Genomic DNA, 23154 nt, shown 5'->3' with positions numbered 1-23154 from the left:
TGCTCGGAGGCACACTTGATGACAGCATTGCATATGTAATGGGACTTTGCCTTCTGGATAAACACCAGGTTACGAGTCAACTCCTTCTGATGCAGCCAGATGCTCTTGGGTGGAGTCGGCGTTTGATTTAAAGCAACAGACTGGCTACACTAGTAGTTCCCTTGCTTTCTGGTGACTAGCATTAGCCAATCTCCAGACCTTGCCTTCTGGAACAATAAGATGTTAGAGGTCCACTCCTTCCCATGCACCGATAATATGCTGTTGGGTGGAGTCAGGGTTTTCTTTGAAGCAACAGACTGGCTAAACCCGCAGGCCCTTGTTGTCTGGTGATTAGTAGCCCACGCTCTCCCTGCCACTTTAGATCCGAGGTCAGGGAACACAAGCTCTGCTTTTGAAAGGGCTGTTTAGAGGTGAGGACAATCCACTGCTAACCAGCTGTAGCTAGAAGAAGAGCCTCCTTCACCCCTTTTTGGAGATATTGCTTCTGACTCCAGAATGCATCCACTCCGCATCAGCAATTTGCCCTTGACTTCCTCTCGCTTGCCTGGGAAGAGCCAAACCAGCTCTCCCTGGTGGTCTAGTGGCTAGGATTCGGCGCTCTCACCGCCGCGGCCCGGGTTCGATTCCCGGTCAGGGAAAAATCTTCTTTCTCCACCCGAAGCCAGCAGGTTTTCTGCTTCTTTCAGAACACTGGTAGTAGCTGGACACCGTCGTCTGGGCTTCTGCCTAGCAGAGCTGAAAAAGGTTTCGCCATCCATCCCAATGGCTTTCTCAGCTCCAATCAGCATTGTGAACCTTTTCCAGCCTTTATACCCACCTGGCCAACTCAGCCAGCTTAATACAAACACAATGACGGTGACATGAAATGCGTCAACGCCAGTCTCTGCTGCTTGATGTCGGTCTCTTTCTGAGAAGCCACTTTCTCAAAACCTTTGCCCCTTTCTTCCCAGACTCTGTCGACCATAGCCAAAGATGCTTGGAGGCACACTTGATGACAGCATTGCATATGTAATGGGACTTTGCCTTCTGGATAAACACCAGGTTACGAGTCAACTCCTGATGCAGCCAGATGCTCTTGGGTGGAGTCGGCGTTTGATTTAAAGCAACAGACTGGCTACACTAGTAGTTCCCTTGCTTTCTGGTGACTAGCATTAGCCAATCTCCAGACCTTGCCTTCTGGAACAATAAGATGTTAGAGGTCCACTCCTTCCCATGCACCGATAATATGCTGTTGGGTGGAGTCAGGGTTTTCTTTGAAGCAACAGACTGGCTAAACCCGCAGGCCCTTGTTGTCTGGTGATTAGTAGCCCACGCTCTCCCTGCCACTTTAGATCCGAGGTCAGGGAACACAAGCTCTCCTTTTGAAAGGGCTGTTTAGAGGTGAGGACAATCCACTGCTAACCAGCTGTAGCTAGAAGAAGAGCCTCCTTCACCCCTTTTTGGAGATATTGCTTCTGACTCCAGAATGCATCCACTCCGCATCAGCAATTTGCCCTTGACTTCTTCTCGCTTGCCTGGGAAGAGCCAAACCAGCTCTCCCTGGTGGTCTAGTGGCTAGGATTCGGCGCTCTCGCCGCCGCCGCCCGGGTTCGATTCCCGGTCAGGGAAAAATCTTCTTTCTCCACCCGAAGCCAGCAGGTTTTCTGCTTCTTTCAGAACACTGGTAGTAGCTGGACACCGTCGTCTGGGCTTCTGCCTAGCAGAGCTGAAAAAGGTTTCGCCATCCATCCCAATGGCTTTCTCAGCTCCAATCAGCATTGTGAACCTTTTCCAGCCTTTATACCCACCTGGCCAACTCAGCCAGCTTAATACAAACACAATGACGGTGACATGAAATGCGTCAACGCCAATCTCTGCTGCTTGATGTCGGTCTCTTTCTGAGAAGCCACTTTCTCAAAACCTTTGCCGCTTTCTTCCCAGACTCTGTCGACCATAGCCAAAGATGCTCGGAGGCACACTTGATGACAGCATTGCATAAGTAATGGGACTTTGCCTTCTGGATAAACACCAGGTTACGAGTCAACTCTTTCTGATGCAGCCAGATGCTCTTGGGTGGAGTCGGCGTTTGATTTAAAGCAACAGACTGGCTACACTAGCAGTTCCCTTGCTTTCTGGTGACTAGCATTAGCCAATCTCCAGACCTTGCCTTCTGGAACAATAAGATGTTAGAGGTCCACTCCTTCCCATGCACTGATAATATGCTGTTGGGTGGAGTCAGGGTTTTCTTTGAAGCAACAGACTGGCTAAACCCGCAGGCCCTTGTTGTCTGGTGATTAGTAGCCCACGCTCTCCCTGCCACTTTAGATCCGAGGTCAGGGAACACAAGCTCTCCTTTTGAAAGGGCTGTTTAGAGGTGAGGACAATCCACTGCTAACCAGCTGTAGCTAGAAGAAGAGCCTCCTTCACCCCTTTTTGGAGATATAGCTTCTGACTCCAGAATGCATCCACTCCGCATCAGCAATTTGCCCTTAACTTCCTCTCGCTTGCCTGGGAAGAGCCAAACCAGCTCTCCCTGGTGGTCTAGTGGCTAGGATTTGGTGCTCTCACCGCCGCGGCCCGGGTTCGATTCCCGGTCAGGGAAAAATCTTCTTTCTCCACCCAAAGCCAGCAGGTTTTCTGCTTCTTTCAGAACACGGGTAGTAGCTGGACACCGTTGTCTGGGCTTCTGCCTAGCAGAGCTGAAAAAGGTTTCGCCATCCATCCCAATGGCTTTCTCAGCTCCCATCAGCATTGTGAACCTTTTCCAGCCTTTATACCCACCTGGCCAACTCAGCCAGCTTAATACAAACACAATGACGGTGACATGAAATGCGTCAACGCCAGTCTCTGCTGCTTGATGTCGGTCTCTTTCTGAGAAGCCACTTTCTCAAAACCTTTGCCGCTTTCTTCCCAGACTCTGTCGACCATAGCCATAGATGCTCGGAGGCACACTTGATGACAGCATTGCATAAGTAATGGGACTTTGCCTTCTGGATAAACACCAGGTTACGAGTCTACTCCTTCTGATGCAGCCAGATGCTCTTGGGTGGAGTCGGCGTTTGATTTAAAGCAACAGACTGGCTACTCTAGCAGTTCCCTTGCTTTCTGGTGACTAGCATTAGCCAATCTCCAGACCTTGCCTTCTGGAACAATAAGATGTTAGAGGTCCACTCCTTCCCATGCACCGATAATATGCTGTTGGGTGGAGTCAGGGTTTTCTTTGAAGCAACAGACTGGCTAAACCCGCAGGCCCTTGTTGTCTGGTGATTAGTAGCCCACGCTCTCCCTGCCACTTTAGATCCGAGGTCAGGGAACACAAGCTCTGCTTTTGAAAGGGCTGTTTAGAGGTGAGGACAATCCACTGCTAACCAGCTGTAGCTAGAAGAAGAGCCTCCTTCACCCCTTTTTGGAGATATTGCTTCTGACTCCAGAATGCATCCACTCCGCATCAGCAATTTGCCCTTGACTTCCTCTCGCTTGCCTGGGAAGAGCCAAACCAGCTCTCCCTGGTGGTCTAGTGGCTAGGATTCGGCGCTCTCACCGCCGCGGCCCGGGTTCGATTCCCGGTCAGGGAAAAATCTTCATTCTCCACCCAAAGCCAGCAGGTTTTCTGCTTCTTTCAGAACACTGGTAGTAGCTGGACACCGTCGTCTGGGCTTCTGCCTAGCAGAGCTGAAAAAGGTTTCGCCATCCATCCCAATGGCTTTCTCAGCTCCAATCAGCATTGTGAACCTTTTCCAGCCTTTATACCCACCTGGCCAACTCAGCCAGCTTAATACAAACACAATGACGGTGACATGAAATGCGTCAACGCCAGTCTCTGCTGCTTGATGTCGGTCTCTTTCTGAGAAGCCACTTTCTCAAAACCTTTGCCCCTTTCTTCCCAGACTCTGTCGACCATAGCCAAAGATGCTCGGAGGCACACTTGATGACAGCATTGCATATGTAATGGGACTTTGCCTTCTGGATAAACACCAGGTTACGAGTCAACTCCTTCTGATGCAGCCAGATGCTCTTGGGTGGAGTCGGCGTTTGATTTAAAGCAACAGACTGGCTACACTAGTAGTTCCCTTGCTTTCTGGTGACTAGCATTAGCCAATCTCCAGACCTTGCCTTCTGGAACAATAAGATGTTAGAGGTCCACTCCTTCCCATGCACCGATAATATGCTGTTGGGTGGAGTCAGGGTTTTCTTTGAAGCAACAGACTGGCTAAACCCGCAGGCCCTTGTTGTCTGGTGATTAGTAGCCCACGCTCTCCCTGCCACTTTAGATCCGAGGTCAGGGAACACAAGCTCTGCTTTTGAAAGGGCTGTTTAGAGGTGAGGACAATCCACTGCTAACCAGCTGTAGCTAGAAGAAGAGCCTCCTTCACCCCTTTTTGGAGATATTGCTTCTGACTCCAGAATGCATCCACTCCGCATCAGCAATTTGCCCTTGACTTCCTCTCGCTTGCCTGGGAAGAGCCAAACCAGCTCTCCCTGGTGGTCTAGTGGCTAGGATTCGGCGCTCTCACCGCCGCGGCCCGGGTTCGATTCCCGGTCAGGGAAAAATCTTCTTTCTCCACCCGAAGCCAGCAGGTTTTCTGCTTCTTTCAGAACACTGGTAGTAGCTGGACACCGTCGTCTGGGCTTCTGCCTAGCAGAGCTGAAAAAGGTTTCGCCATCCATCCCAATGGCTTTCTCAGCTCCAATAAGCATTGTGAACCTTTTCCAGCCTTTATACCCACCTGGCCAACTCAGCCAGCTTAATACAAACACAATGACGGTGACATGAAATGCGTCAACGCCAGTCTCTGCTGCTTGATGTCGGTCTCTTTCTGAGAAGCCACTTTCTCAAAACCTTTGCCCCTTTCTTCCCAGACTCTGTCGACCATAGCCAAAGATGCTTGGAGGCACACTTGATGACAGCATTGCATATGTAATGGGACTTTGCCTTCTGGATAAACACCAGGTTACGAGTCAACTCCTTCTGATGCAGCCAGATGCTCTTGGGTGGAGTCGGCGTTTGATTTAAAGCAACAGACTGGCTACACTAGCAGTTCCCTTGCTTTCTGGTGACTAGCATTAGCCAATCTCCAGACCTTGCCTTCTGGAACAATAAGATGTTAGAGGTCCACTCCTTCCCATGCACCGATAATATGCTGTTGGGTGGAGTCAGGGTTTTCTTTGAAGCAACAGACTGGCTAAACCCGCAGGCCCTTGTTGTCTGGTGATTAGTAGTCCACGCTCTTCCTGCCACTTTAGATGCGAGGTCAGGGAACACAAGCTCTCCTCCTTTTGAAAAAAGGGCTGTTTAGAGGTGAGGACAATCCACTGCTAACCAGCTGTAGCTAGAAGAAGAGCCTCCTTCACCCCTTTTTGGAGATATTGCTTCTGACTCCAGAATGCATCCACTCCGCATCAGCAATTTGCCCTTGACTTCCTCTCGCTTGCCTGGGAAGAGCCAAACCAGCTCTCCCTGGTGGTCTAGTGGCTAGGATTCGGCGCTCTCACCGCCGCGGCCCGGGTTCGATTCCCGGTCAGGGAAAAATCTTCTTTCTCCACCCGAAGCCAGCAGGTTTTCTGCTTCTTTCAGAACACTGGTAGTAGCTGGACACCGTCGTCTGGGCTTCTGCCTAGCAGAGCTGAAAAAGGTTTCGCCATCCATCCCAATGGCTTTCTCAGCTCCAATCAGCACTGTGAACCTTTTCCAGCCTTTATACCCACCTGGCCAACTCAGCCAGCTTAATACAAACACAATGACGGTGACATGAAATGCGTCAACGCCAGTCTCTGCTGCTTGATGTCGGTCTCTTTCTGAGAAGCCACTTTCTCAAAACCTTTGCCACTTTCTTCCCAGACTCTGTCGACCATAGCCAAAGATGCTCGGAGGCACACTTGATGACAGCATTGCATAAGTAATGGGACTTTGCCTTCTGGATAAACACCAGGTTACGAGTCAACTCCTTCTGATGCAGCCAGATGCTCTTGGGTGGAGTCGGCGTTTGATTTAAAGCAACAGACTGGCTACACTAGCAGTTCCCTTGCTTTCTGGTGACTAGCATTAGCCAATCTCCAGACCTTGCCTTCTGGAACAATAAGATGTTAGAGGTCCACTCCTTCCCATGCACCGATAATATGCTGTTGGGTGGAGTCAGGGTTTTCTTTGAAGCAACAGACTGGCTAAACCCGCAGGCCCTTGTTGTCTGGTGATTAGTAGCCCACGCTCTCCCTGCCACTTTAGATCCGAGGTCAGGGAACACAAGCTCTCCTTTTGAAAGGGCTGTTTAGAGGTGAGGACAATCCACTGCTAACCAGCTGTAACTAGAAGAAGAGCCTCCTTCACCCCTTTTTGGAGATATTGCTTCTGACTCCAGAATGCATCCACTCCGCATCAGCAATTTGCCCTTGACTTCCTCTCGCTTGCCTGGGAAGAGCCAAACCAGCTCTCCCTGGTGGTCTAGTGGCTAGGATTCGGCGCTCTCACCGCCGTGGCCCGGGTTCGATTCCCGGTCAGGGAAAAATCTTCTTTCTCCACCCGAAGCCAGCAGGTTTTCTGCTTCTTTCAGAACACTGGTAGTAGCTGGACACCGTCGTCTGGGCTTCTGCCTAGCAGAGCTGAAAAAGGTTTCGCCATCCATCCCAATGGCTTTCTCAGCTCCAATCAGCATTGTGATCCTTTTCCAGCCTTTATACCCACCTGGCCAACTCAGCCAGCTTAATACAAACACAATGACGGTGACATGAAATGCGTCAACGCCAGTCTCTGCTGCTTGATGTCGGTCTCTTTCTGGGAAGCCACTTTCTCAAAACCGTTGCCGCTTTCTTCCCAGACTCTGTCGACCATAGCCAAAGATGCTCAGAGGCACACTTGATGACAGCATTGCATAAGTAATGGGAATTTGCCTTCTGGATAAACACCAGGTTAGGAGTCAACTCCTTCTGATGCAGCCAGATGCTCTTGGGTGGAGTCGGCGTTTGATTTAAAGCAACAGACTGGCTACACTAGCAGTTCCCTTGCTTTCTGGTGACTAGCATTAGCCAATCTCCAGACCTTGCCTTCTGGAACAATAAGATGTTAGAGGTCCACTCCTTCCCATGCACCGAAAATATGCTGTTGGGTGGAGTCAGGGTTTTCTTTGAAGCAACAGACTGGCTAAACCCGCAGGCCCTTGTTGTCTGGTTATTAGTAGCCCACGCTCTCCCTGCCACTTTAGATCCGAGGTCAGGGAACACAAGCTCTCCTTTTGAAAGGGCTGTTTAGAGGTGAGGACAATCCACTGCTAACCAGCTGTAGCTAGAAGAAGAGCCTCCTTCACCCCTTTTTGGAGATATTGCTTCTGACTCCAGAATGCATCCACTCCGCATCAGCAATTTGCCCTTGACTTCCTCTCGCTTGCCTGGGAAGAGCCAAACCAGCTCTCCCTGGTGGTCTAGTGGCTAGGATTCGGCGCTCTCACCGCCGCGGCCCGGGTTCGATTCCCGGTCAGGGAAAAATCTTTTTTCTCCACCCGAAGCCAGCAGGTTTTCTGCTTCTTTCAGAACACTGGTAGTAGCTGGACACCGTCGTCTGGGCTTCTGCCTAGCAGAGCTGATAAAGGTTTCGCCATCCATCCCAATGGCTTTCTCAGCTCCAATCAGCACTGTGAACCTTTTCCAGCCTTTATACCCACCTGGCCAACTCAGCCAGCTTAATACAAACACAATGACAGTGACATGAAATACGTCAACGCCAATCTCTGCTGCTTGATGTCGGTCTCTTTCTGAGAAGCCACTTTCTCAAAACCTTTGCCGCTTTCTTCCCAGACTCTGTCGACCATAGCCAAAGATGCTCGGAGGCACACTTGATGACAGCATTGCATAAGTAATGGGACTTTGCCTTCTGGATAAACACCAGGTTACGAGTCAACTCCTTCTGATGCAGCCAGATGCTCTTGGGTGGAGTCGGCGTTTGATTTAAAGCAACAGACTGGCTACACTAGCAGTTCCCTTGCTTTCTGGTGACTAGCATTAGCCAATCTCCAGACCTTGCCTTCTGGAGCAATAAGATGTTAGAGGTCCACTCCTTCCCATGCACCGATAATATGCTGTTGGGTGGAGTCAGGGTTTTCTTTGAAGCAACAGACTGGCTAAACCCGCAGGCCCTTGTTGTCTGGTGATTAGTAGCCCACGCTCTCCCTGCCACTTTAGATCCGAGGTCAGGGAACACAAGCTCTCCTTTTGAAAGGGCTGTTTAGAGGTGAGGACAATCCACTGCTAACCAGCTGTAGCTAGAAGAAGAGCCTCCTTCACCCCTTTTTGGAGATATTGCTTCTGACTCCAGAATGCATCCACTCCGCATCAGCAATTTGCCCTTGACTTCCTCTTGCTTGCCTGGGAAGAGCCAAACCAGCTCTCCCTGGTGGTCTAGTGGCTAGGATTCGGCGCTCTCACCGCCGCGGCCCGGGTTCGATTCCCGGTCAGGGAAAAATCTTCTTTCTCCACCCAAAGCCAGCAGGTTTTCTGCTTCTTTCAGAACACTGGTAGTAGCTGGACACCGTCGTCTGGGCTTCTGCCTAGCAGAGCTGAAAAAGGTTTCGCCATCCATCCCAATGGCTTTCTCAGCTCCAATCAGCATTGTGAACCTTTTCCAGCCTTTATACCCACCTGGCCAACTCAGCCAGCTTAATACAAACACAATGACGGTGACATGAAATGCGTCAACGCCAGTCTCTGCTGCTTGATGTCGGTCTCTTTCTGAGAAGCCACTTTCTCAAAACCTTTGCCGCTTTCTTCCCAGACTCTGTCGACCATAGCCAAAGATGCTCGGAGGCACACTTGATGACAGCATTGCATAAGTAATGGGACTTTGCCTTCTGGATAAACACCAGGTTACGAGTTAACTCCTTCTGATGCAGCCAGATGCTCTTGGGTGGAGTCGGCAATTGATTTAAAGCAACAGACTGGCTACACTAGCAGTTCCCTTACTTTCTGGTGACTAGCATTAGCCAATCTACAGACCTTGCCTTCTGGAACAATAAGATGTTAGAGGTCCACTCCTTCCCATGCACCAATAATATGCTGTTGGGTGGAGTCAGGGTTTTCTTTGAAGCAACAGACTGGCTAAACCCGCAGGCCCTTGTTGTCTGGTGATTAGTAGCCCACGCTCTCCCTGCCACTTTAGATCCGAGGTCAGGGAACACAAGCTCTCCTTTTGAAAGGGCTGTTTAGAGGTGAGGACAATCCACTGCTAACCAGCTGTAGCTAGAAGAAGAGCCTCCTTCACCCCTTTTTGGAGATATTGCTTCTGACTCCAGAATGCATCCACTCCGCATCAGCAATTTGCCCTTGACTTCCTCTTGCTTGCCTGGGAAGAGCCAAACCAGCTCTCCCTGGTGGTCTAGTGGCTAGGATTCGGCGCTCTCACCGCCGCGGCCTGGGTTCGATTCCCGGTCAGGGAAAAATCTTCTTTCTCCACCCGAAGCCAGCAGGCTTTCTGCTTCTTTCAGATCACTGGTAGTAGCTGGACACCGTCGTCTGGGCTTCTGCCTAGCAGAGCTGAAAAAGGTTTCGCCATCCATCCCAATGGCTTTCTCAGCTCCAATCAGCATTGTGAACCTTTTCCAGCCTTTATACCCACCTGGCCAACTCAGCCAGCTTAATACAAACACAATGACGGTGACATGAAATGCGTCAACGCCAGTCTCTGCTGCTTGATGTCGGTCTCTTTCTGAGAAGCCACTTTCTCAAAACCTTTGCCGCTTTCTTCCCAGACTCTGTCGACCATAGCCAAAGATGCTCGGAGGCACACTTGATGACAGCATTGCATAAGTAATGGGACTTTGCCTTCTGGATAAACACCAGGTTACGAGTCAACTCCTTCTGATGCAGCCAGATGCTCTTGGGTGGAGTCGGCGTTTGATTTAAAGCAACAGACTGGCTACACTAGCAGTTCCCTTGCTTTCTGGTGACTAGCATTAGCCAATCTCCAAACCTTGCCTTCTGGAACAATAAGATGTTAGAGGTCCACTCCTTCCCATGCACCGATAATATGCTGTTGGGTGGAGTCAGGGTTTTCTTTGAAGCAACAGACTGGCTAAACCCGCAGGCCCTTGTTGTCTGGTGATTAGTAGCCCACGCTCTCCCTGCCACTTTAGATCCGAGGTCAGGGAACACAAGCTCTCCTTTTGAAAGGGCTGTTTAGAGGTGAGGACAATCCACTGCTAACCAGCTGTAGCTAGAAGAAGAGCCTCCTTCACCCCTTTTTGGAGATATTGCTTCTGACTCCAGAATGCATCCACTCCACATCAGCAATTTGCCCTTGACTTCCTCTCGCTTGCCTGGGAAGAGACAAACTAGCTCTCCCTGGTGGTCTAGTGGCTAGGATTCGGCGCTCTCACCGCCGCGGCCCGGGTTCGATTCCCGGTCAGGGAAAAATCTTCTTTCTCCACCCGAAGCCAGCAGGTTTTCTGCTTTTTTCAGAACACTGGTAGTAGCTGGGCACCGTCGTCTGGGCTTCTGCCTAGCAGAGCTGAAAAAGGTTTCGCCATCCATCCCAATGGCTTTCTCAGCTCCAATCAGCATTGTGAACCTTTTCCAGCCTTTATACCCACCTGGCCAACTCAGCCAGCTTAATACAAACACAATGACGGTGACATGAAATGCGTCAACGCCAATCTCTGCTGCTTGATGTCGGTCTCTTTCTGAGAAGCCACTTTCTCAAAACCTTTGCCGCTTTCTTCCCAGACTCTGTCGACCATAGCCAAAGATGCTCGGAGGCACACTTGATGACAGCATTGCATAAGTAATGGGACTTTGCCTTCTGGATAAACACCAGGTTACGAGTCAACTCCTTCTGATGCAGCCAGATGCTCTTGGGTGGAGTCGGCGTTTGATTTAAAGCAACAGACTGGCTACACTAGCAGTTCCCTTGCTTTCTGGTGACTAGCATTAGCCAATCTCCAGACCTTGCCTTCTGGAACAATAAGATGTTAGAGGTCCACTCCTTCCCATGCACCGATAATATGCTGTTGGGTGGAGTTAGGGTTTTCTTTGAAGCAACAGACTGGCTAAACCCGCAGGCCCTTGTTGTCTGGTGATTAGTAGCCCACGCTCTCCCTGCCACTTTAGATCCGAGGTCAGGGAACACAAGCTCTCCTTTTGAAAGGGCTGTTTAGAGGTGAGGACAATCCACTGCTAACCAGCTGAAACTAGAAGAAGAGCCTCCTTCACCCCTTTTTGGAGATATTGCTTCTGACTCCAGAATGCATCCACTCCGCATCAGCAATTTGCCCTTGACTTCCTCTCGCTTGCCTGGGAAGAGCCAAACCAGCTCTCCCTGGTGGTCTAGTGGCTAGGATTCGGCGCTCTCACCGCCGTGGCCCGGGTTCGATTCCCGTTCAGGGAAAAATCTTCTTTCTCCACCCGAAGCCAGCAGGTTTTCTGCTTCTTTCAGAACACTGGTAGTAGCTGGACACCGTCGTCTGGGCTTCTGCCTAGCAGAGCTGAAAAAGGTTTCGCCATCCATCCCAATGGCTTTCTCAGCTCCAATCAGCATTGTGATCCTTTTCCAGCCTTTATACCCACCTGGCCAACTCAGCCAGCTTAATACAAACACAATGACGGTGACATGAAATGCGTCAACGCCAGTCTCTGCTGCTTGATGTCGGTCTCTTTCTGGGAAGCCACTTTCTCAAAACCGTTGCCGCTTTCTTCCCAGACTCTGTCGACCATAGCCAAAGATGCTCAGAGGCACACTTGATGACAGCATTGCATAAGTAATGGGAATTTGCCTTCTGGATAAACACCAGGTTACGAGTCAACTCCTTCTGATGCAGCCAGATGCTCTTGGGTGGAGTCGGCGTTTGATTTAAAGCAACAGACTGGCTACACTAGCAGTTCCCTTGCTTTCTGGTGACTAGCATTAGCCAATCTCCAGACCTTGCCTTCTGGAACAATAAGATGTTAGAGGTCCACTCCTTCCCATGCACCGAAAATATGCTGTTGGGTGGAGTCAGGGTTTTCTTTGAAGCAACAGACTGGCTAAACCCGCAGGCCCTTGTTGTCTGGTTATTAGTAGCCCACGCTCTCCCTGCCACTTTAGATCCGAGGTCAGGGAACACAAGCTCTCCTTTTGAAAGGGCTGTTTAGAGGTGAGGACAATCCACTGCTAACCAGCTGTAGCTAGAAGAAGAGCCTCCTTCACCCCTTTTTGGAGATATTGCTTCTGACTCCAGAATGCATCCACTCCGCATCAGCAATTTGCCCTTGACTTCCTCTCGCTTGCCTGGGAAGAGCCAAACCAGCTCTCCCTGGTGGTCTAGTGGCTAGGATTCGGCGCTCTCACCGCCGCGGCCCGGGTTCGATTCCCGGTCAGGGAAAAATCTTTTTTCTCCACCCGAAGCCAGCAGGTTTTCTGCTTCTTTCAGAACACTGGTAGTAGCTGGACACCGTCGTCTGGGCTTCTGCCTAGCAGAGCTGATAAAGGTTTCGCCATCCATCCCAATGGCTTTCTCAGCTCCAATCAGCACTGTGAACCTTTTCCAGCCTTTATACCCACCTGGCCAACTCAGCCAGCTTAATACAAACACAATGACGGTGACATGAAATGCGTCAACGCCAGTCTCTGCTGCTTGATGTCGGTCTCTTTCTGAGAAGCCACTTTCTCAAAACCTTTGCCGCTTTCTTCCCAGACTCTGTCGACCATAGCCAAAGATGCTTGGAGGCACACTTGATGACAGCATTGCATAAGTAATGGGACTTTGCCTTCTGGATAAACACCAGGTTACGAGTCAACTCCTTCTGATGCAGCCAGATGCTCTTGGGTGGAGTCGGCGTTTGATTTAAAGCAACAGACTGGCTACACTAGCAGTTCCCTTGCTTTCTGGTGACTAGCATTAGCCAATCTCCAGACCTTGCCTTCTGGAACAATAAGATGTTAGAGGTCCACTCCTTCCCATGCACCGATAATATGCTGTTGGGTGGAGTCAGGGTTTTCTTTGAAGCAACAGACTGGCTAAACCCGCAGGCCCTTGTTGTCTGGTGATTAGTAGCCCACGCTCTCCCTGCCACTTTAGATCCGAGGTCAGGGAACACAAGCTCTCCTTTTGAAAGGGCTGTTTAGAGGTGAGGACAATCCACTGCTAACCAGCTGTAGCTAGAAGAAGAGCCTCCTTCACCCCTTTTTGGAGATATTGCTTCTGACTCCAGAATGCATCCACTCCGCATCAGCAATTTGCCCTTGACTTCCTCCCGCTTGCCTGGGAAGAGCCAAACCAGCTCTCCCTGGTGGTCTAGTGGCTAGGATTCGGCGCTCTCACCGCCGCGGCCCGGGTTCGATTCCCGGTCAGGGAAAAATCTTCTTTCTCCACCCGAAGCCAGCAGGTTTTCTGCTTCTTTCAGAACACTGGTAGTAGCTGGACACCGTCGTCTGGGCTTCTGCCTAGCAGAGCTGAAAAAGGTTTCGCCATCCATCCCAATGGCTTTCTCAGCTCCAATCAGCATTGTGAACCTTTTCCAGCCTTTATACCCACCTGGCCAACTCAGCCAGCTTAATACAAACACAATGACGGTGACATGAAATGCGTCAACGCCAGTCTCTGCTGCTTGATGTCGGTCTCTTTCTGAGAAGCCACTTTCTCAAAACCTTTGCCGCTTTCTTCCCAGACTCTGTCGACCATAGCCAAAGATGCTCGGAGGCACACTTGATGACAGCATTGCATAAGTAATGGGACTTTGCCTTCTGGATAAACACCAGGTTACGAGTCAACTCCTTCTGATGCAGCCAGATGCTCTTGGGTGGAGTCGGCGTTTGATTTAAAGCAGCAGACTGGCTACACTAGCAGTTCCCTTGCTTTCTGGTGACTAGCATTAGCCAATCTCCAGACCTTGCCTTCTGGAACAATAAGATGTTAGAGGTCCACTCCTTCCCATGCACCGATAATATGCTGTTGGGTGGAGTCAGGGTTTTCTTTGAAGCAACAGACTGGCTAAACCCGCAGGCCCATGTTGTCTGGTGATTAGTAGCCCACGCTCTCCCTGCCACTTTAGATCCGAGTTTAGGGAACACAAGCTCTCCTTTTGAAAGGGCTGTTTAGAGGTGAGGACAATCCACTGCTAACCAGCTGTAGCTAGAAGAAGAGCCTCCTTCACCCCTTTTTGGAGATATTGCTTCTGACTCCAGAATGCATCCACTCCGCATCAGCAATTTGCCCTTGACTTCCTCTCGCTTGCCTGGGAAGAGCCAAACCAGCTCTCCCTGGTGGTCTAGTGGCTAGGATTCGGCGCTCTCACCGCCGCGGCCCGGGTTCGATTCCCGGTCAGGGAAAAGTCTTCTTTCTCCACCCGAAGCCAGCAGGTTTTCTGCTTCTATTAGAACACTGGTAGTAGCTGGACACCGTCGTCTGGGCTTCTGCCTAGCAGAGCTGATAAAGGTTTCGCCATCCATCCCAATGGCTTTCTCAGCTCCAATCAGCATTGTGAACCTTTTCCAGCCTTTATACCCACCTGGCCAACTCAGCCAGCTTAATACAAACACAATGACGATGACATGAAATGCGTCAACGCCAGTCTCTGCTGCTTGATGTCGGTCTCTTTCTGAGAAGCCACTTTCTCAAAACCTTTGCCGCTTTCTTCCCAGACTCTGTCGACCATAGCCAAAGATGCTCGGAGGCACACTTGATGACAGCATTGCATAAGTAATGGGACTTTGCCTTCTGGATAAACACCAGGTTACGAGTCAACTCCTTCTGATGCAGCCAGATGCTCTTGGGTGGAGTCGGCGTTTGATTTAAAGCAACAGACTGGCTACACTAGCAGTTCCCTTGCTTTCTGGTGACTAGCATTAGCCAATCTCCAGACCTTGCCTTCTGGAACAATAAGATGTTAGAGGTCCACTCCTTCCCATGCACCGATAATATGCTGTTGGGTGGAGTCAGGGTTTTCTTTGAAGCAACAGACTGGCTAAACCCGCAGGCCCTTGTTGTCTGGTGATTAGTAGCCCACGCTCTCCCTGCCACTTTAGATCCGAGGTCAGGGAACACAAGCTCTCCTTTTGAAAGGGCTGTTTAGAGGTGAGGACAATCCACTGCTAACCAGCTGTAGCTAGAAGAAGAGCCTCCTTCACCCCTTTTTGGAGATATTGCTTCTGACTCCAGAATGCATCCACTCCGCATCAGCAATTTGCCCTTGAATTCCTCTCGCTTGCCTGGGAAGAGCCAAACCAGCTCTCCCTGGTGGTCTAGTGGCTAGGATTCGGCGCTCTCACCGCCGCGGCCCGGGTTCGATTCCCGGTCAGGGAAAAATCTTCTTTCTCCACCCGAAGCCAGCAGGTTTTCTGCTTCTTTCAGAACACTGGTAGTAGCTGGACACCGTCGTCTGGGCTTCTGCCTAGCAGAGCTGAAAAAGGTTTCGCCATCCATCCCAATGGCTTTCTCAGCTCCAATCAGCATTGTGAACCTTTTCCAGCCTTTATACCCACCTGGCCAACTCAGCCAGCTTAATACAAACACAATGACGGTGACATGAAATGCGTCAACGCCAATCTCTGCTGCTTGATGTCGGTCTCTTTCTGAGAAGCCACTTTCTCAAAACCTTTGCCGCTTTCTTCCCAGACTCTGTCGACCATAGCCAAAGATGCTCGGAGGCACACTTGATGACAGCATTGCATAAGTAATGGGACTTTGCCTTCTGGATAAACACCAGGTTACGAGTCAACTCTTTCTGATGCAGCCAGATGCTCTTGGGTGGAGTCGGCGTTTGATTTAAAGCAACAGACTGGCTACACTAGCAGTTCCCTTGCTTTCTGGTGACTAGCATTAGCCAATCTCCAGACCTTGCCTTCTGGAACAATAAGATGTTAGAGGTCCACTCCTTCCCATGCACCGATAATATGCTGTTGGGTGGAGTCAGGGTTTTCTTTGAAGCAACAGACTGGCTAAACCCGCAGGCCCTTGTTGTCTGGTGATTAGTAGCCCACGCTCTCCCTGCCACTTTAGATCCGAGGTCAGGGAACACAAGCTCTCCTTTTGAAAGGGCTGTTTAGAGGTGAGGACAATCCACTGCTAACCAGCTGTAGCTAGAAGAAGAGCCTCCTTCACCCCTTTTTGGAGATATAGCTTCTGACTCCAGAATGCATCCACTCCGCATCAGCAATTTGCCCTTAACTTCCTCTCGCTTGCCTGGGAAGAGCCAAACCAGCTCTCCCTGGTGGTCTAGTGGCTAGGATTCGGTGCTCTCACCGCCGCGGCCCGGGTTCGATTCCCGGTCAGGGAAAAATCTTCTTTCTCCACCCAAAGCCAGCAGGTTTTCTGCTTCTTTCAGAACACTGGTAGTAGCTGGACACCGTCGTCTGGGCTTCTGCCTAGCAGAGCTGAAAAAGGTTTCGCCATCCATCCCAATGGCTTTCTCAGCTCCCATCAGCATTGTGAACCTTTTCCAGCCTTTATACCCACCTGGCCAACTCAGCCAGCTTAATACAAACACAATGACGGTGACATGAAATGCGTCAACGCCAGTCTCTGCTGCTTGATGTCGGTCTCTTTCTGAGAAGCCACTTTCTCAAAACCTTTGCCGCTTTCTTCCCAGACTCTGTCGACCATAGCCAAAGATGCTCGGAGGCACACTTGATGACAGCATTGCATAAGTATTGGGACTTTGCCTTCTGGATAAACACCAGGTTACGAGTCAACTCCTTCTGATGCAGCCAGATGCTCTTGGGTGGAGTCGGCGTTTGATTTAAAGCAACAGACTGGCTACACTAGCAGTTCCCTTGCTTTCTGGTGACTAGCATTAGCCAATCTCCAGACCTTGCCTTCTGGAACAATAAGATGTTAGAGGTCCACTCCTTCCCATGCACCGATAATATGCTGTTGGGTGGAGTCAGGGTTTTCTTTGAAGCAACAGACTGGCTAAACCCGCAGGCCCTTGTTGTCTGGTGATTAGTAGCCCACGCTCTCCCTGCCACTTTAGATCCGAGGTCAGGGAACACAAGCTCTCCTTTTGAAAGGGCTGTTTAGAGGTGAGGACAATCCACTGCTAACCAGCTGTAGCTAGAAGAAGAGCCTCCTTCACCCCTTTTTGGAGATATTGCTTCTGACTCCAGAATGCATCCACTCCGCATCAGCAATTTGCCCTTGACTTCCTCTCGCTTGCCTGGGAAGAGCCAAACCAGCTCTCCCTGGTGGTCTAGTGGCTAGGATTCGGCGCTCTCACTGCCGCAGCCCGGGTTCGATTCTCGGTCAGGGAAAAATCTTCTTTCTCCACCCGAAGCCAGCAGGTTTTCTGCTTCTTTCAGAACACTGGTAGTAGCTGGACACCGTCGTCTGGGCTTCTGCCTAGCAGAGCTGATAAAGGTTTCGCCATCCCTCCCAATGGCTTTCTCAGCTCCAATCAGCACTGTGAACCTTTTCCAGCCTTTATACCCACCTGGCCAACTCAGCCAGCTTAATACAAACACAATGACGGTGACATGAAATGCGTCAACGCCAGTCTCTGCTGCTTGATGTCGGTCTCTTTCTGAGAAGCCACTTTCTCAAAACCTTTGCCCCTTTCTTCCCAGACTCTGTCGACCATGGCCAAAGATGCTCGGAGGCACACTTGATGACAGCATTGCATATGTAATGGGACTTTGCCTTCTGGATAAACACCAGGTTACGAGTCAACTCCTTCTGATGCAGCCAGATGCTCTTGGGTGGAGTCGGCGTTTGATTTAAAGCAACAGACTGGCTACATTAGTAGTTCCCTTGCTTTCTGGTGACTAGCATTAGCCAATCTCCAGACCTTGCCTTCTGGAACAATAAGATGTTATTGGTCCACTCCTTCCCATGCACCGATAATATGCTGTTGGGTGGAGTCAGGGTTTTCTTTGAAGCAACAGACTGGCTAAACCCGCAGGCCCTTGTTGTCTGGTGATTAGTAGCCCACGCTCTCCCTGCCACTTTAGATCCGAGGTCAGGGAACACAAGCTCTCCTTTTGAAAGGGCTGTTTAGAGGTGAGGACAATCCACTGCTAACCAGCTGTAGCTAGAAGAAGAGCCTCCTTCACCCCTTTTTGGAGATATTGCTTCTGACTCCAGAATGCATCCACTCCGCATCAGCAATTTGCCCTTGACTTCCTCTCGCTTGCCTGGGAAGAGCCAAACCAGCTCTCCCTGGTGGTCTAGTGGCTAGGATTCGGCGCTCTCACCGCCGCGGCCCGGGTTCGATTCCCGGTCAGGGAAAAATCTTCTTTCTCCACCCGAAGCCAGCAGGTTTTCTGCTTCTTTCAGAACACTGGTAGTAGCTGGACACCGTCGTCTGGGCTTCTGCCTAGCAGAGCTGAAAAAGGTTTCGCCATCCATCCCGATGGCTTTCTCAGCTCCAATCAGCATTGTGAACCTTTTCCAGCCTTTATACCCACCTGGCCAACTCAGCCAGCTTAATACAAACACAATGACGGTGACATGAAATGCGTCAACGCCAGTCTCTGCTGCTTGATGTCGGTCTCTTTCTGAGAAGCCACTTTCTCAAAACCTTTGCCCCTTTCTTCCCAGACTCTGTCGACCATAGCCAAAGATGCTCGGAGGCACACTTGATGACAGCATTGCATATGTAATGGGACTTTGCCTTCTGGATAAACACCAGGTTACGAGTCAACTCCTTCTGATGCAGCCAGATGCTCTTGGGTGGAGTCGGCGTTTGATTTAAAGCAACAGACTGGCTACACTAGTAGTTCCCTTGCTTTCTGGTGACTAGCATTAGCCAATCTCCAGACCTTGCCTTCTGGAACAATAAGATGTTAGAGGTCCACTCCTTCCCATGCACCGATAATATGCTGTTGGGTGGAGTCAGGGTTTTCTTTGAAGCAACAGACTGGCTAAACCCGCAGGCCCTTGTTGTCTGGTGATTAGTAGCCCACGCTCTCCCTGCCACTTTAGATCCGAGGTCAGGGAACACAAGCTCTGCTTTTGAAAGGGCTGTTTAGAGGTGAGGACAATCCACTGCTAACCAGCTGTAGCTAGAAGAAGAGCCTCCTTCACCCCTTTTTGGAGATATTGCTTCTGACTCCAGAATGCATCCACTCCGCATCAGCAATTTGCCCTTGACTTCCTCTCGCTTGCCTGGGAAGAGCCAAACCAGCTCTCCCTGGTGGTCTAGTGGCTAGGATTTGGTGCTCTCACCACCGCGGCCCGGGTTCGATTCCCGGTCAGGGAAAAATCTTCTTTCTCCACCCGAAGCCCCCAGGTTTTCTGCTTCTTTCAGAACACTGGTAGTAGCTGGACACCGTCGTCTGGGCTTCTGCCTAGCAGAGCTGAAAAAGGTTTCGCCATCCATCCCAATGGCTTTCTCAGCTCCAATCAGCATTGTGAACCTTTTCCAGCCTTTATACCCACCTGGCCAACTCAGCCAGCTTAATACAAACACAATGACGGTGACATGAAATGCGTCAACGCCAGTCTCTGCTGCTTGATGTCGGTCTCTTTCTGAGAAGCCACTTTCTCAAAACCTTTGCCGCTTTCTTCCCAGACTCTGTCGACCATAGCCAAAGATGCTCGGAGGCACACTTGATGACAGCATTGCATATGTAATGGGACTTTGCCTTCTGGATAAACACCAGGTTACGAGTCAACTCCTTCTGATGCAGCCAGATGCTCTTGGGTGGAGTCGGCGTTTGATTTAAAGCAACAGACTGGCTACACTAGCAGTTCCCTTGCTTTCTGGTGACTAGCATTAGCCAATCTCCAGACCTTGCCTTCTGGAACAATAAGATGTTAGAGGTCCACTCCTTCCCATGCACCGATAATATGCTGTTGGGTGGAGTCAGGGTTTTCTTTGAAGCAACAGACTGGCTAAACCCGCAGGCCCTTGTTGTCTGGTGATTAGTAGCCCACGCTCTCCCTGCCACTTTAGATCCGAGGTCAGGGAACACAAGCTCTGCTTTTGAAAGGGCTGTTTAGAGGTGAGGACAATCCACTGCTAACCAGCTGTAGCTAGAAGAAGAGCCTCCTTCACCCCTTTTTGGAGATATTGCTTCTGACTCCAGAATGCATCCACTCCGCATCAGCAATTTGCCCTTGACTTCCTCTCGCTTGCCTGGGAAGAGCCAAACCAGCTCTCCCTGGTGGTCTAGTGGCTAGGATTTGGCGCTCTCACCGCCGCGGCCCGGGTTCGATTCCCGGTCAGGGAAAAATCTTCTTTCTCCACCCGAAGCCAGCAGGTTTTCTGCTTCTTTCAGAACACTGGTAGTAGCTGGACACCGTCGTCTGGGCTTCTGCCTAGCAGAGCTGAAAAAGGTTTCGCCATCCATCCCAATGGCTTTCTCAGCTCCAATCAGCATTGTGAACCTTTTCCAGCCTTTATACCCACCTGGCCAACTCAGCCAGCTTAATACAAACACAATGACGGTGACATGAAATGCGTCAACGCCAGTCTCTGCTGCTTGATGTCGGTCTCTTTCTGAGAAGCCACTTTCTCAAAACCTTTGCCGCTTTCTTCCCAGACTCTGTCGACCATAGCCAAAGATGCTCGGAGGCACACTTGATGACAGCATTGCATATGTAATGGGACTTTGCCTTCTGGATAAACACCAGGTTACGAGTCAACTCCTTCTGATGCAGCCAGATGCTCTTGGGTGGAGTCGGCGTTTGATTTAAAGCAACAGACTGGCTACACTAGTAGTTCCCTTGCTTTCTGGTGACTAGCATTAGCCAATCTCCAGACCTTGCCTTCTGGAACAATAAGATGTTAGAGGTCCACTCCTTCCCATGCACCGATAATATGCTGTTGGGTGGAGTCAGGGTTTTCTTTGAAGCAACAGACTGGCTAAACCCGCAGGCCCTTGTTGTCTGGTGATTAGTAGCCCACGCTCTCCCTGCCACTTTAGATCCGAGGTCAGGGAACACAAGCTCTGCTTTTGAAAGGGCTGTTTAGAGGTGAGGACAATCCACTGCTAACCAGCTGTAGCTAGAAGAAGAGCCTCCTTCACCCCTTTTTGGAGATATTGCTTCTGACTCCAGAATGCATCCACTCCGCATCAGCAATTTGCCCTTGACTTCCTCTCGCTTGCCTGGGAAGAGCCAAACCAGCTCTCCCTGGTGGTCTAGTGGCTAGGATTCGGCGCTCTCACCGCCGCGGCCCGGGTTCGATTCCCGGTCAGGGAAAAATCTTCTTTCTCCACCCGAAGCCAGCAGGTTTTCTGCTTCTTTCAGAACACTGGCAGTAGCTGGACACCGTCGTCTGGGCTTCTGCCTAGCAGAGCTGAAAAAGGTTTCGCCATCCATCCCAATGGCTTTCTCAGCTCCAATCAGCATTGTGAACCTTTTCCAGCCTTTATACCCACCTGGCCAACTCAGCCAGCTTAATACAAACACAATGACGGTGACATGAAATGCGTCAACGCCAGTCTCTGCTGCTTGATGTCGGTCTCTTTCTGAGAAGCCACTTTCTCAAAACCTTTGCCCCTTTCTTCCCAGACTCTGTCGACCATAGCCAAAGATGCTTGGAGGCACACTTGATGACAGCATTGCATATGTAATGGGACTTTGCCTTCTGGATAAACACCAGGTTACGAGTCAACTCCTTCTGATGCAGCCAGATGCTCTTGGGTGGAGTCGGCGTTTGATTTAAAGCAACAGACTGGCTACACTAGTAGTTCCCTTGCTTTCTGGTGACTAGCATTAGCCAATCTCCAGACCTTGCCTTCTGGAACAATAAGATGTTAGAGGTCCACTCCTTCCCATGCACCGATAATATGCTGTTGGGTGGAGTCAGGGTTTTCTTTGAAGCAACAGACTGGCTAAACCCGCAGGCCCTTGTTGTCTGGTGATTAGTAGCCCACGCTCTCCCTGCCACTTTAGATCCGAGGTCAGGGAACACAAGCTCTCCTTTTGAAAGGGCTGTTTAGAGGTGAGGACAATCCACTGCTAACCAGCTGTAGCTAGAAGAAGAGCCTCCTTCACCCCTTTTTGGAGATATTGCTTCTGACTCCAGAATGCATCCACTCCGCATCAGCAATTTGCCCTTGACTTCTTCTCGCTTGCCTGGGAAGAGCCAAACCAGCTCTCCCTGGTGGTCTAGTGGCTAGGATTCGGCGCTCTCGCCGCCGCCGCCCGGGTTCGATTCCCGGTCAGGGAAAAATCTTCTTTCTCCACCCGAAGCCAGCAGGTTTTCTGCTTCTTTCAGAACACTGGTAGTAGCTGGACACCGTCGTCTGGGCTTCTGCCTAGCAGAGCTGAAAAAGGTTTCGCCATCCATCCCAATGGCTTTCTCAGCTCCAATCAGCATTGTGAACCTTTTCCAGCCTTTATACCCACCTGGCCAACTCAGCCAGCTTAATACAAACACAATGACGGTGACATGAAATGCGTCAACGCCAATCTCTGCTGCTTGATGTCGGTCTCTTTCTGAGAAGCCACTTTCTCAAAACCTTTGCCGCTTTCTTCCCAGACTCTGTCGACCATAGCCAAAGATGCTCGGAGGCACACTTGATGACAGCATTGCATAAGTAATGGGACTTTGCCTTCTGGATAAACACCAGGTTACGAGTCAACTCTTTCTGATGCAGCCAGATGCTCTTGGGTGGAGTCGGCGTTTGATTTAAAGCAACAGACTGGCTACACTAGCAGTTCCCTTGCTTTCTGGTGACTAGCATTAGCCAATCTCCAGACCTTGCCTTCTGGAACAATAAGATGTTAGAGGTCCACTCCTTCCCATGCACCGATAATATGCTGTTGGGTGGAGTCAGGGTTTTCTTTGAAGCAACAGACTGGCTAAACCCGCAGGCCCTTGTTGTCTGGTGATTAGTAGCCCACGCTCTCCCTGCCACTTTAGATCCGAGGTCAGGGAACACAAGCTCTCCTTTTGAAAGGGCTGTTTAGAGGTGAGGACAATCCACTGCTAACCAGCTGTAGCTAGAAGAAGAGCCTCCTTCACCCCTTTTTGGAGATATAGCTTCTGACTCCAGAATGCATCCACTCCGCATCAGCAATTTGCCCTTAACTTCCTCTCGCTTGCCTGGGAAGAGCCAAACCAGCTCTCCCTGGTGGTCTAGTGGCTAGGATTTGGTGCTCTCACCGCCGCGGCCCGGGTTCGATTCCTGGTCAGGGAAAAATCTTCTTTCTCCACCCAAAGCCAGCAGGTTTTCTGCTTCTTTCAGAACACGGGTAGTAGCTGGACACCGTTGTCTGGGCTTCTGCCTAGCAGAGCTGAAAAAGGTTTCGCCATCCATCCCAATGGCTTTCT

General features: G+C 50.5%; 23 non-coding genes across 23 annotated transcripts; all 23 read left to right on the top strand.

Moving 5' to 3' along the window:
- The first annotated feature begins 566 nt into the window (after nucleotides 1–566).
- On the top strand, nucleotides 567–638 carry TRNAE-CUC (transfer RNA glutamic acid (anticodon CUC)). The gene has a single exon. It is a non-coding gene; the product is annotated as a tRNA-Glu (tRNA).
- Nucleotides 639–1536: 898 nt separating this feature from the next.
- Nucleotides 1537–1608, top strand: TRNAE-CUC (transfer RNA glutamic acid (anticodon CUC)). Its single transcript has one exon. It is a non-coding gene; the product is annotated as a tRNA-Glu (tRNA).
- A 901-nt stretch (nucleotides 1609–2509) lies between these two features.
- On the top strand, nucleotides 2510–2581 carry TRNAE-CUC (transfer RNA glutamic acid (anticodon CUC)). The gene has a single exon. It is a non-coding gene; the product is annotated as a tRNA-Glu (tRNA).
- Nucleotides 2582–3482: 901 nt separating this feature from the next.
- Nucleotides 3483–3554, top strand: TRNAE-CUC (transfer RNA glutamic acid (anticodon CUC)). The gene has a single exon. It is a non-coding gene; the product is annotated as a tRNA-Glu (tRNA).
- Nucleotides 3555–4455: 901 nt separating this feature from the next.
- TRNAE-CUC (transfer RNA glutamic acid (anticodon CUC)) lies at nucleotides 4456–4527 on the top strand. The gene has a single exon. It is a non-coding gene; the product is annotated as a tRNA-Glu (tRNA).
- Nucleotides 4528–5434: 907 nt separating this feature from the next.
- On the top strand, nucleotides 5435–5506 carry TRNAE-CUC (transfer RNA glutamic acid (anticodon CUC)). The gene has a single exon. It is a non-coding gene; the product is annotated as a tRNA-Glu (tRNA).
- A 901-nt stretch (nucleotides 5507–6407) lies between these two features.
- On the top strand, nucleotides 6408–6479 carry TRNAE-CUC (transfer RNA glutamic acid (anticodon CUC)). The gene has a single exon. It is a non-coding gene; the product is annotated as a tRNA-Glu (tRNA).
- Nucleotides 6480–7380: 901 nt separating this feature from the next.
- Nucleotides 7381–7452, top strand: TRNAE-CUC (transfer RNA glutamic acid (anticodon CUC)). The gene has a single exon. It is a non-coding gene; the product is annotated as a tRNA-Glu (tRNA).
- Nucleotides 7453–8353: 901 nt separating this feature from the next.
- TRNAE-CUC (transfer RNA glutamic acid (anticodon CUC)) lies at nucleotides 8354–8425 on the top strand. The gene has a single exon. It is a non-coding gene; the product is annotated as a tRNA-Glu (tRNA).
- Nucleotides 8426–9326: 901 nt separating this feature from the next.
- TRNAE-CUC (transfer RNA glutamic acid (anticodon CUC)) lies at nucleotides 9327–9398 on the top strand. The gene has a single exon. It is a non-coding gene; the product is annotated as a tRNA-Glu (tRNA).
- A 901-nt stretch (nucleotides 9399–10299) lies between these two features.
- Nucleotides 10300–10371, top strand: TRNAE-CUC (transfer RNA glutamic acid (anticodon CUC)). The gene has a single exon. It is a non-coding gene; the product is annotated as a tRNA-Glu (tRNA).
- A 901-nt stretch (nucleotides 10372–11272) lies between these two features.
- On the top strand, nucleotides 11273–11344 carry TRNAE-CUC (transfer RNA glutamic acid (anticodon CUC)). Its single transcript has one exon. It is a non-coding gene; the product is annotated as a tRNA-Glu (tRNA).
- A 901-nt stretch (nucleotides 11345–12245) lies between these two features.
- Nucleotides 12246–12317, top strand: TRNAE-CUC (transfer RNA glutamic acid (anticodon CUC)). Its single transcript has one exon. It is a non-coding gene; the product is annotated as a tRNA-Glu (tRNA).
- A 901-nt stretch (nucleotides 12318–13218) lies between these two features.
- On the top strand, nucleotides 13219–13290 carry TRNAE-CUC (transfer RNA glutamic acid (anticodon CUC)). Its single transcript has one exon. It is a non-coding gene; the product is annotated as a tRNA-Glu (tRNA).
- Nucleotides 13291–14191: 901 nt separating this feature from the next.
- Nucleotides 14192–14263, top strand: TRNAE-CUC (transfer RNA glutamic acid (anticodon CUC)). Its single transcript has one exon. It is a non-coding gene; the product is annotated as a tRNA-Glu (tRNA).
- A 901-nt stretch (nucleotides 14264–15164) lies between these two features.
- TRNAE-CUC (transfer RNA glutamic acid (anticodon CUC)) lies at nucleotides 15165–15236 on the top strand. Its single transcript has one exon. It is a non-coding gene; the product is annotated as a tRNA-Glu (tRNA).
- Nucleotides 15237–16137: 901 nt separating this feature from the next.
- TRNAE-CUC (transfer RNA glutamic acid (anticodon CUC)) lies at nucleotides 16138–16209 on the top strand. The gene has a single exon. It is a non-coding gene; the product is annotated as a tRNA-Glu (tRNA).
- A 1874-nt stretch (nucleotides 16210–18083) lies between these two features.
- TRNAE-CUC (transfer RNA glutamic acid (anticodon CUC)) lies at nucleotides 18084–18155 on the top strand. Its single transcript has one exon. It is a non-coding gene; the product is annotated as a tRNA-Glu (tRNA).
- A 901-nt stretch (nucleotides 18156–19056) lies between these two features.
- TRNAE-CUC (transfer RNA glutamic acid (anticodon CUC)) lies at nucleotides 19057–19128 on the top strand. Its single transcript has one exon. It is a non-coding gene; the product is annotated as a tRNA-Glu (tRNA).
- A 901-nt stretch (nucleotides 19129–20029) lies between these two features.
- TRNAE-CUC (transfer RNA glutamic acid (anticodon CUC)) lies at nucleotides 20030–20101 on the top strand. The gene has a single exon. It is a non-coding gene; the product is annotated as a tRNA-Glu (tRNA).
- A 901-nt stretch (nucleotides 20102–21002) lies between these two features.
- Nucleotides 21003–21074, top strand: TRNAE-CUC (transfer RNA glutamic acid (anticodon CUC)). Its single transcript has one exon. It is a non-coding gene; the product is annotated as a tRNA-Glu (tRNA).
- A 901-nt stretch (nucleotides 21075–21975) lies between these two features.
- On the top strand, nucleotides 21976–22047 carry TRNAE-CUC (transfer RNA glutamic acid (anticodon CUC)). Its single transcript has one exon. It is a non-coding gene; the product is annotated as a tRNA-Glu (tRNA).
- A 901-nt stretch (nucleotides 22048–22948) lies between these two features.
- TRNAE-CUC (transfer RNA glutamic acid (anticodon CUC)) lies at nucleotides 22949–23020 on the top strand. Its single transcript has one exon. It is a non-coding gene; the product is annotated as a tRNA-Glu (tRNA).
- The last annotated feature ends 134 nt before the right edge of the window (nucleotides 23021–23154 follow it).

Source organism: Staurois parvus, unplaced genomic scaffold, assembly GCF_062004578.1.
Source record: "Staurois parvus isolate SC_StPar_1 unplaced genomic scaffold, SC_StPar_1.0 ptg001181l, whole genome shotgun sequence".
NCBI lineage: Eukaryota > Metazoa > Chordata > Amphibia > Anura > Ranidae > Staurois > Staurois parvus.
This window is presented reverse-complemented; position numbering and strand designations above follow the sequence as displayed.